This window comes from Poeciliopsis prolifica, unplaced genomic scaffold (genome assembly GCF_027474105.1).
Source record: "Poeciliopsis prolifica strain line A6 unplaced genomic scaffold, Auburn_PproV2 SCAFFOLD030, whole genome shotgun sequence".
Lineage (NCBI taxonomy): Eukaryota > Metazoa > Chordata > Actinopteri > Cyprinodontiformes > Poeciliidae > Poeciliopsis > Poeciliopsis prolifica.
In genome coordinates, this window is record NW_026562405.1 from 52,974 (window position 1) to 65,009 (window position 12,036).

Below are 12,036 nucleotides of genomic sequence, written 5' to 3' on the forward strand. Positions count from 1 at the left end.
GTATTCAATGATATCCATATAAATACGGACTGTGGGAGAACCACGGTGCTGGTTCTGTTGGATCTCAGTGCAGCTTTTGACACTGTCGACCATGACATATTACTGAATCGACTTGAAAGTTGGGTTGGACTCTCTGGTTCGGTGCTCGACTGGTTTGAATCCTACATAAAGAACAGGGATTTCTTTGTTTCAATTGGAAACTTCTCATCAAAGAGGTCAAAGGTCACATGTAGGGTACCCCAAGGTTCAATCCTAGGACCCCTCTTATTTAATATTTATATTCTCCCACTAGCTCAGGTCATAACAGGAAATAATATTAGCTACCACAACTATGCGGATGAGACACAGCTCTACATTACGATGTCACCAGGTGACTCTGAACCCATCCAATCACTGAATAAATGTTAGAACAGATAAATGTGTGGATGTGCCAAAACTTTCTCCAACTGAACAAAAATAAAACTGAAGTCATTATTTTTGGACCTAAAGAGGAACGATCTAGAGTCAATGCACAGCTTCAGTTATTACAACTAAAACCTAACGATCAGGCCCGAAACCTGGGAGTAGTGATGGACTCGGACTTGAACCTCCAGAGCCACATAAAGACAGTAACAAAATCGGCCTTCTATCACCTGAAGAACATCTCCAGGATTAGAGGACTAATGTCTCAGCCAGATCTAGAGAAACTCATCCATGCGTTTGTCTTTAGTCGCATTGATTATTGCAACAGCATCTTCACAGGCCTGTCCAACAAATCAATCAAACAGCTGCAACTGATCCAGAATGCTGCTGCTCGCGTTCTCACTAGAACCAGGAAAATAGAGCACATAACACCAGTTTTAAAGTCCCTCCACTGGCTCCCTGTAGCTCAAAGAATAGATTTTAAAATACTGTTGTTAGTTTACAAATCACTGAACGGTTTAGCACCACAATACATCAAAGATCTGCTGTTGTTGTATCAACCTTCCAGACCTCTCAGGTCTTCTGGTTCTGGTCTGCTCTGCATCCCCAGAACCAGAACCAAAAGAGGAGAAACAGCTTTCAGCATCTATGGACCAAAATTTGGAACAAACTTCCAGAAAACTGTAAAACAGCGGAAACCCTGACTTCCTTCAAATCTCAAGTAAAAACGCACCTGTTTAGAGTTGCATTTGAAATGTAATATGTATGGATTTGATTTTGTGGATATGTATGTAATTTTTTTTTTTTTCTGTTGTGGGCAACGGGGTCCGGCGAATACCCGTGGTTAAACGGACGGCGGAGTCCGGCGGTAACAGGCGCTTAAATTCCGTGTCAAAGGGAAGGGGGAAGAAAGGGAAAAAAGAGGGAAAAAAAAAAACAAAAAAACAAAAAAAAAAACCTTGGTATTTTATTCTATGTTGCATGCCTTTGTGTTTTGTGTTTATGATGTAAAGCACTTTGAAATGCCTTGTAGCTGAAATGTGCTATACAAATAAAATTTGATTGATTGATTGATTGATTGATTGATTGATTGATTGATTGACTGATTGATTCAATCATGCAAAAATATATTACAATTTTTTTTTGCATTTTTTTTTTTATTGTAAAAATGAATATCAGTATATGAATGTTTTCACTGAAATAAAACTACAAAATAAGATTAATTTAAAAGCTTTAAAGATCACAGATAAAAGCTGTAATAAATGTAGAACATTTTATTTTTTTTATGTATGATATCTGGAGTCTCAGGGGTTAAGGACATCCATTGGCATCTGCATCAGAAATGTAGATGGTTTTGAACTTTTCAAGCAGTCTTATATGCTTCTCTAGTTCAGTCAGTTGCTCCTCCATGTGGATCTTGCGGGCTTTCTGCGATGGGGTGTACAGGATGAAAGGAAGGCCCTGATATTCATGATGTACTTCATGCCATTTCTTCTTCAAGCCCTAACAAGAAGACGGGAACTTGGCATTAGACATTATTCGATATTTACATTCCTTTGACTTCCTCTGTCCAATTTTATTTACTTCACCAGAGGTTTTAGTTGTTAGATGTCTGTTGTTAAAGAAAACAAATGCTGCATACCTCTATGGTAGCTTTTCGCTCTTCCTCTGACACTTGTCGTGTGGCCTGCATCTCCTTTTCAAGTCTCGCCTGGTCATCCCTAGCCTGCTGTTCAGCTGCACGGCGCTGTTGTAAGTATGTGGGTACCTGACCATAATCCTGCAGGAACGAAAAATAAGCTTCACGTCCAACTATAATTTGCTCAAATGTTCAAATGGCCTCCTACATGGAAAATGTGGCTGTTAACAGTTGGACTTAGGGAGGTTCTGAATATTATGCCATGTTCAATTCATAAAGGAGATAACATCCGAGTGCTGTTGGTCAGTCACTGAAAGGTTAGGGAGGAGAGAAATAGCACTCATGGCCCAGGACTTGTCAACATTAGCCACACTTTTCAAAGAGTGAAGTGACAGGATGCAGAAAAATACCTTTTTTATGATATATTTGGGGCTAAGTCCAGCGCTTTGGAGAAGCTCTTTGTGTGCCTGTGCAAAGTCTACACGAGAGGGCTTAGGCTTCACATCAGCTAAGAGATCTCTCTTGATTGGAGTCAGTGGTTGGTTGGCCCGTATATGGAGGTGGCCTTACTTTAGTGATCGTACTGGTTTTATGGATGCCTTCAGTCCCTGTCCCTAAAAAAAAAGCATATATCAGGTGGGTTATATTGACAGCACAAAAGCAAATCCTCATGCAGTTGGTTGAGGAACTAACTCTCAGGAGCTTTGGGGCGCTTTGCGTTTTTCTTGAGGTAGTTCGACGGAGAAGGCAATTCAAGTTTTGCTGGTCCCATCGTCTTCCAAGCCTGTTTGACTGGTTTCTGCTCAAGCAGAATAGCTGCCAGATGCTTGGGTACATACCTTTAGTAAGATATGATGACAGAATATACTCAATAACACTTGAGGAAAAAAAACAAACAAAAAAATAAAACAGAATTCTGAAATTTTAATTCAGTAAAAGTAGCAATATTTCATACTCATGTTACTCAATTAAAAGTAAAAACTATCGCATAAAAAAACTACTCCTAAAAGTTTTTTTATTTGTTTTGTGTATTCGTTTGTCTTTCAAAAAGTTAGTCAAGTAAATATAACTACTTACCTCTGGTCACACATATAGCTTTAACAAATTGTTAAATAAATGTAACATTGCCTGGTTGTTGTAAGTTAGGCCCTGTTTACATGGCAATAATCCAACGAAAATGGAATTTTGTTTCATTTCTATTAACACATTTACATGAAGCCATTCTAATTACAATCTTTGTTTACACAGTAACGGTACACATCGAAAACGTGTAATGCTCTCGTCACGCCACTAGTTGGTGCTAGGTTCTTTGAAACTAAGTGCGCATGTGTTTAAAAAAAAAAAGTTTTACTTGAAAGCACATCGATTCGCATTTCCCCATCAGATACCGTTCCCCCAGATACCGGGAGAAAAACACGCACTATGTGCGTCAGATGAGGGTGCGGTTGAAAAACCCGCACCCTAATCAGGTGCTGATTGCGGTTGGAATCAGGTGCAATCAGGTGCACCGGTTGGAATCAGCAACAACGCTTTGCTGAAACACGTTGTTTGAGCTTTTACGGTGTCCGTAGTTCTCTAGATAAGAGTGCGGAACAAACACGTGTATTTTGCAACCTGGGTTTGGAGCGGCGAAGAGACGCTGAAGGAACCGTATCTGATGGGGAAACGCGAACTGTAACAACACCATGTCAGTAGTTTCTTCTTCTTCTTCTTCTGTGGATTATAGAAAAACTATGTTTTTGCGTCATACTCTGCAGGAGCTAGGGATTCCCAGGGAGAAAAGATCCATTTCCTCTGTTTACAAGACAACGGACACCTGTACGTGTCAGAACCATTGCACTATGGAACCCGTTTTCAATCTGGGCAATTTTCTGAGAAAACATTCGGTGGGTTCATGTAAATGTACTGTAAACGCAACAAAACGTCCATGCTCACCAGAAATTGTTGTGTAAACAGGGCCTTTTATCTGCAACGTTTCTGCAACGTTTCTCTTTATCGGGGTTTTCAGGCTGCTCACCGTACTGCCTTTCAACACCCGACTCAATATTGGCTGGACTCAATATTCCCAGAGTTTTATTGTGTTTTTTATTGATGCATTCAGTGTGTATGTGTGACAGATGTCTATCGGATATTTAGTACGGAACAAATTGCGTCCCGTGTCGGTTTTGGATCGGTTCGGTACTCCGTTGTAAAACCTGGGCTAACTTCTTCTTGGTTTTAGTTTTTAAGTGACCTGTAAAACTCACCTGGGTGGTTTTTTTCCGGTTTCCTTTGAGATCCAGTCTTGAACGCTCCCTTTTGCGTTGGTCGCTTCTGACATCGCAAAATTGTGAACACACTTCAAAAAAAGTTAAAGCACCTACCTGGCTTGTTGCTGGGGAACTTAACAAGTCTTTAAAATTCTAGTGTTATTATTATTCAAACATCTCAAATTCTGTCCAAAACAAAATGTGATTTATTTGATATTAATCTGTAAAATTCTATTATAATTCAAACACCTCAAATTCGGTATAAAACTAAATATGATTTATTTCAGCGTAAACACTGTAAAAATAGACACATTTATTTATATTTAAAATGATGAATATTTGTAATCATTTAAATGGATGGATTGGCAATTAGGCAGCTGTGAATGCGGGAAGGGACATGTATTCTGGCTTGAAGTTGTCCGACGTTAGTATATCCCACTGATATCGCAATATACTGAAAAGTGCTGTGAATGTATGACCTCTGGATATATTCTCTGACATGTTAAGTAACTTCTGTTCTCCAGTCTCAGTTCGGGGATTCATATCTTAAAAAACACACACAAAAAAAATTACTAAATAAAGATTATTTTATGAAATAAATGTGTGCTTGGTTTTCTACATTATTCTTAACATGTATATATGCAATGAAAATAAATTTTACTCATAAGTTCAATTTATGATTTTTAAAAATTTAATATCAAGTTTCATCTGAGTCTGAGAATTACATGGTCGACATATTTGTTTTTCTTTATTCGACATTGAGTTTTCCACAAAAATACAGGCTACAGGAAGATCTAATAAACCATGAGTTTGGTAATGATTGATTAAAGTGGCTCAACGTCGCCTTTTTGTTGGCGTCTTGGATGCAAGTGATTGTCCTTTTCTCTTTTTTGCTCCAGAAGTCTTGGATTTTGATGGCTTGGTCATATTTTCTGATCCTGTTGGTTGAAATAAACAAAGACTGAATTTCACAGTTAATCAGATATAAAAATGGCAAAGTGATGCATTCATGATACCTGGGAAAAGTTTAATCCTCAACAAACCATAAACTTTAATATCTTCAATGTGCTTTTCAGTGCATGTTTGTAAAGTAAAAGGAAGATAAGATAGTTTTTGCAAGTATAGATGTGAGTTTTGTGTATTGTGCGTATGTACTCATTAACAATGCCTAAATCCAGTACAACCAATTGATTTCAGTGTAGACCCACTGTATATATTTTAAGCATCAATTAGATTAACTTGAAGTCAGAATGACATTAAGATTTTGAGGTAAATGGAGGATAATCCTGACAAAAAAAAAAAAAAAAAAAAATTCTAAAAAACTACAAACTGGGCAGGAGTTTCACCTTTCACCAGGGAACCCTAACTATACAGCCAGGGCTGCAATGGAAACGTTTATATCAGGGTGGGAGAAAATTCAAATAATTTAAAATTTGAGTTGAACAGTTATCCAGATAGATAATATAAGATGAACTCATCTAACGTCTATAAGTTTGTTGTCAACAAAATAAATGGTACCTTTCTTTGGGCTTTTTCCTTTAGGGGATCTTTTTCTTGTTCGCGGTAAAGCCTTCTTCTTTGGTTTTACTGCTTTTTGGACAGTCTCCAGCTCCACCTCCACAGGATAATGATCACTGATGTTTCCAGCCTTGGAGAGTGAAAACATAAAATTATAAATCTTTGCACCTACTATGTGCTCTAAAATGTCTGAAAGTGTCAACCATTTCTCTGTGATGCAGTATTGCTAAACAATGATGACAATAAAGCATACGTTTTTCGTCTGTTAGCCCAAACTCCACTTGAAAGTTGAAAGACTTTGCAGAGTCAGGAACAATGGCACCCAGCATTTCTTCCCCATACACCACAATCCTATTTGAAGAAGATAGTATCACAAAGCAGTTTATTGGTGCAGTTTTCAACATATCTCCAAATACATCTACACATTTACATTTACTTATAAAATTATTAGATAGAACTTTTAGCAACAGTAGACATGTTTTGCAGTTCATGATTTTTTAGAGGGAATAAAATTCAACAATACAGACTCAGTGAGGTGAAGAAAGTATGCTATTTTTAAGATCTAACTGAGGCAGGGCACAATCCTAGAGGTCACCAGGGTCTGATACTAAATAATGAGGGGATCTATAACAAAAATGACAAGATAAAAAAATCTATAAAAATCAAGGTAATTCATGGGAGGTAATTTACTGTAACCTACCTGTAAACCTCAACAAGCTTAGACAAATTTTGAAATGAGAATATTGAAACATCCTTCTCTAGCAAGATGATGATTTCAATTTATTTCAAGGAATTAAATATAAGGAATTTATTGTTATACAAAGTGTGATAAAAATGTGCACAGTGTGTATTCATGACACACAGATGTGATGTAAACTCGTTATCTAATTCCAAGACAAAGTCATTTTTATTTTGTCCTGATTCAGGACAAAATAAAAGTAGCAATTTGTTGTTTTATTAATGTTGTAGAAACAAAGATAGGTGTCCTTGGCACCTAACATGTATCTTTACCTGTCGTAGGTGTTGTCATTATAATTACTAGTCGTGGTGTCAACATCGTCATCTATCAACCAGTAGAAGGGATCAGAAGAGATGCGGATTGATTCCTTTTTCTTCTTGGAAAGATATCGACCATCTGCGTTGAAGTCCCCCAATATCATGATATTCTGCCAAGGACAAAAAATAAAAGTCAAAACCACACATTACTGTACACAAGTATTTAAAGTAGTGATTGTTAGTGTTTGTAAGCAAAACAGCAATTTTACATTTTATCCTCCTCCCCCAAGATTTCTTTCATTAGTAGACTTCTCAGTTTAGTGTTAAAAGACATTAAAAAAAGATCCCACTGACCTCTTACTGTTTGTAATAACAGAAAAAGTCCATAATAAATGGGAAAACCATGGCGTTATTCAATGAGTGATTTACCAAGCATATTATCCAGCATCTCACTCACATTTTTAACAAGACAGTGACCCTTGGAGTTTGAAAACTCTCTCCTCTGAGTTACAGTGGAGAGACGGCTGAAATGATTAACTTTTGGCTGAATTTTAGCAAAGCTATTAATAAAAACTCTAATATTATCCTACAATTTTCAAGTTGTATATCTTTATATAGAATGTAACAACTTACATTTGTTTTCCACTTCTGTCTGACAGCATTGACCATCGTAAAGCTCATCAAGTTCCTTTACTGAGTCTTCTGGCTTGGTGTGGACCGGAATCAGGACCAGGTCTTTTACAACTGAAAGTGGACATGAAAGCAAATAACATAGACCCAGATCCACAGTGCACCTAAATAGATGTGAGCTCAAATAAATATTTAGGTTTAAAATAAGTAGAGGCCTCAGTTTAGTGTTTTCACATGTTATGTCAAAATGTCTCCTATTTCACATGATCTCAGTCCTTTTAAGCCCCAAATAAAACACAACATTTGACCATACATTCATAGCCGATATGTTTATAACAGTTATCCATAAGGTATTTACTCTGTACAAACTGCAACACATACCACATTGGATGGACGGATGGATTATAATTGTATGCAGTAATATAGGAATCAAAGTATGTGCATAAAAGTAGCTTTCATTTTCAAACTTATACACATTTGGAAAATATTTAGTCAAATTTCATATGTTTCCAAACTGTGTAGAAACCCTGTCATATCACTGTAAAAAACTGACATATGGTAGTATTTAGTAATGATAATCTGCTCTCTCTGGTGCAGCACAGGACCATATATTCATTACTGTATGACTTTCTGAAGTGCTCATTACAAGAACATTTTTCATGACTCACCATTAGATTTGAATGAAACAAATGTTACAGGCTTATAAAGATAAACCACAGTGGTTTGACTGCAGTGAAACCATGATCTTGATGATTTAAAAGAATTTAGCTGAGAATATGTTGTAATATTTTATAACCTAACCTGTAAGTAAAACTATAATATTGTATTTTTAGTGTAGGGAGAGTAAGAGTAAGGGTTTCATCGTGACTTTTACAACTTATCTATCATAGAATGAGTCAAATGAATCTGTCATAAAGAAAGGTAGGATATGAAGACTGGCAAAAAGAGCCGTCATCATATCCTTGCAAATTGTCTGATGAACTGTTTTGTGCACTGTGAGCTGGCGTTTCATTAATGTGGAACAGCACACACTGTGGAGGGACAGCAGAAGCGCAGGATGAAGGGCTCTCTTGCGAAGGCATCTTCATCTCCAACCTGATTGTCTTCATACTGATACTGAGCTGTAAGCTTGACATCATCTTCTCTGAAACACAAACAATAATAATAAAGTTTGTTTACTGTATTATTAATACGATTTTAAACCTTCTTGAGTGCATGAGAAGTCAAATTTCTGGAGGGATTTGTAGAGTTTTACTTCTCAGAATGCATCAGAAACTTCATAAAATTGTACTAATTATTTAAAGCATTGATTTAGCAGGGTGTCAGAAACATCTCTCAAACATTTTGGTCAAGATTAGTCAGATGTACATCCAAGATGAGGACCCCAGAATTCACAACATTCTCAAGGTGTTTTAGTAGATTGAGGCCTGCTCACTGTGGATCCCATTGGAGTTTAATGTCGGTATTTTCAAAAAATCAGTTTGAGTTGACCTAACCTAAGTGGCATCACACATTTAATGACCAGAAGATTGAAAACTGGTCATTAAAGGATGGACATGGTCAGCAAAGTTGGAGGATAACACTCGGTTTATAATATGTCACTACTGCACCACCAGCAGCAGCTTTAAACATTACTACAAGGTAGAATAGATCAATGTTTTCATGTTTTTTTTTATTCCTAATTGTGGCCCTTCAGTCTTAATGTGCAGCTAAACAAGGGGATGCTTTTTGAAACCTGCTATTGTCCAGTTTTGGTGAATCTGTGAGATTTATTGTCTGAGCTTCCTGTAGCTTGTTGATAAATGATAAATGGTCTGGTATTTTGCTGTAGCCCATTTGCTTTAAAGGTTTGATGATTATCTGACCTATTGTTAGTTTTTTCTTATCCAAATTTTTTGGATAAACACATTTTTAAGTCAGAAATTTGAGGAGATTTACTTTCAGCTTTTACTTTCTGTCCTATTTAGAGCAAAACAAAGGCAAAATTGCCTCCTTTAAAAAGGGACAGTGTGGTTTGCTTTTGACATTAGTTAGATTTTGAGTTTCTAAATCCTCACCACATGAAGTTGCTTATGTCATTCATTGTTTAATATAACAAAGTATAACATTATTAGCAGTAAATCTCTCCCCACCTGTAGAAACAAACAAACTGCTCCTTGTAGGTGCTTCTGCCCAGACTGGTGCTGCAGATCATTTTATATGGATGATCACTGTTAGATCAAAAGCGACACAAGAAGACATTATGATGTCACATATTGCTTTTATGAGTGTCAAGGGTTTTATCCATTGTCTACATTAAGATATTTCATACTTACGCAGCACAATTGAGTTTTTTAAGCAACATCTCCATGGCTTTGCCACTTTTATCCACCACCTCGAGTATCACAATTATGCTGTACTGAGAGATTATCTGGGAGAAACACAAACCAGGTATACAATATATGTCTACATTGCATCATATATTTTATTATTAAATGCTGTAAAGATGAAAATAGTTCCATTACCTTAGTAAGGTACTCGGAGACCATTTTGTCTGTGACTTTCTGATGTCCCAAGTTCCTCACATTGAAGGCTGCGACTTTCATTTTGACCTGTTTAGAGACAAAAAAGATAACTTAAATAAATATACAAATGAAACAAATGAAAAGACACAGACGCAGGAGGAATTTGGTGAAATGAGAACATAACCACAGAGAAGCTATGTGGTTAGGCTCAGCTGTGTTGTATGAAGCAACTGTTTCACACGGTCAAAACACCCCAACGAACAAGACACTGTGGACGGAAAATGACAAAAAGATCCTTATTGTGTTGTTTCAAAAAGTCCAACACAAAAACTGATTTTTGATGCAGAAAGAGTAATCTATTAGAAAGTATGTCAATGTGATGAATAGTATTTGCACTGAACACTGGGAAGGGGGACATTTTTCATGAAATTCAGCATGAGTTTGGCATGATGATTAGTTTGTAGCTTTCTATGATGTTCAGAAAGCCCAGGTTAATGTAAGAACAGCCTTTCGCTCATCTGCACGGTCTGATTTCTTACTCTTTCCTCATGATGATACACAATAGATATGTGGTTTGGGTCAGGCTAATTTGCTGACCAACTAAAATAATAGTTAGACTTTTGGGAATGTGCACAAGGTTTAAGTCTTGTTGTAATATGAATTCAACATCTCCATAAACCATGCCAGCAGAGGTAAGCATTGAAGTGCTATGAGATATCCTGACAGTGCACACTTCACACTGGACATCCGATCAGATAGATGAATGTTGCTTCTCTTTGTATAGCCCTTAGAAAAACAAGACAGTTATCAAAACACTGCCACGCCTTAAAACTTCTCAAAAGAACAGCATTTGAAAATATGTTAACAGGAACAAAAGAACCCAGTGAAAATTTACCATTATTCTTGAATAATAATGGCATTTATTACCATTATTAATGCTTCTAGTCTTGTAAGCTCTGAAACGTTTTTTTATCTACAAGTGAATTGTGGGTCAGAGGTGATTGGCTTAGCAAACAAAAAATTATTTTGAAAACCTGCTCTAGGAAAAAAAAAATTGTCAAAGTCCAAAGGGGAACTTTGAAAGCGCTTCAAAAACAAAGTGGTGAACACTTAAACTAAAATAAACTTTTAAAAGACAATTTTGAAGTAGGCCTTTTTGACAAAGCATATTTTATCAAGTCAAATAAATGGGTCATGTGCTGGAAATGCTGCCAACTGTAGCTCACTGATAACTGACGGGGTGTTTATTAAAATAGAAGATAAAAAATGTCGTTAAACCGCCAGACATGTATTGCATGAATGTTTGTTCACGCATAATTTGGATGTTTCTTTCTTCAATGTGTGGGAGTGAAAGGATGACAATAATTAACTGAAGAAGTAATGAATGGAAGCACAATTCCACAGTCAACACTGTCAAAAGCAATGAAACAAAACAATGTTTTATTTTATAGATTCTAAAACTAAACTAACCTCACCAAATGACATTTACTGACTAATAAAGGAAGGAAAAGATTGTGAACTTAGTAGAAGAAAGTTCTTACCGTTGGAGGTAAATCAGACGACTTTGAAAGTGTGTTGCAGTGTTATGTGTCTTCTAACAGACGCTTCACTCTTCAATAACCCAGGAAGTGTCTCTGTTGCCCACAACCTCAAAGCATGTGAACTTTTGCACGCCCAGCAGCATATATTTCAGACGAAGAACAAGTTTCCTGCTTCTGTGCAAGCATTTAGAACCATGGCACTTTTCTGGATCACAGATCAGAGGGACCAAAGTTCAACACAGGATGAATGAAGAAATATTCTACTTAATTAAATTTACTCCCACAAACTCCTACATGTGGAGTTTGTGTAGGTTCCAGGAAAAGCAAAGTTCTTTTCAATGATAATATTCTCTAATCTTCTAATTATTAGATTTTCCCATGAGGCTCTGTGGAAGTTTCTCATTAGAGGTTCTTAATTTGAAGTTGCAGTTTCCTCTGAAAATATGGTTTCATTATTTTAGTGGTGCTTTGAAAGAGGAATGAGAGCAGATAAAAAAAAGAGGAATTAGGACATGAGAGATAGACACTTCCTCTTTTTTCCCTTTGTGTAATTTATA

General features: G+C 36.6%; 2 pseudogenes; both read right to left on the reverse strand.

Annotated features, from left to right (window-relative positions):
* Window positions 1–1,661: 1,661 nt before the first annotated feature.
* LOC129372653 (enkurin-like) lies at window positions 1,662–4,361 on the reverse strand (annotated as a pseudogene).
* LOC129372639 (deoxyribonuclease-1-like) lies at window positions 2,513–11,896 on the reverse strand (annotated as a pseudogene).
* Window positions 11,897–12,036: the final 140 nt, after the last annotated feature.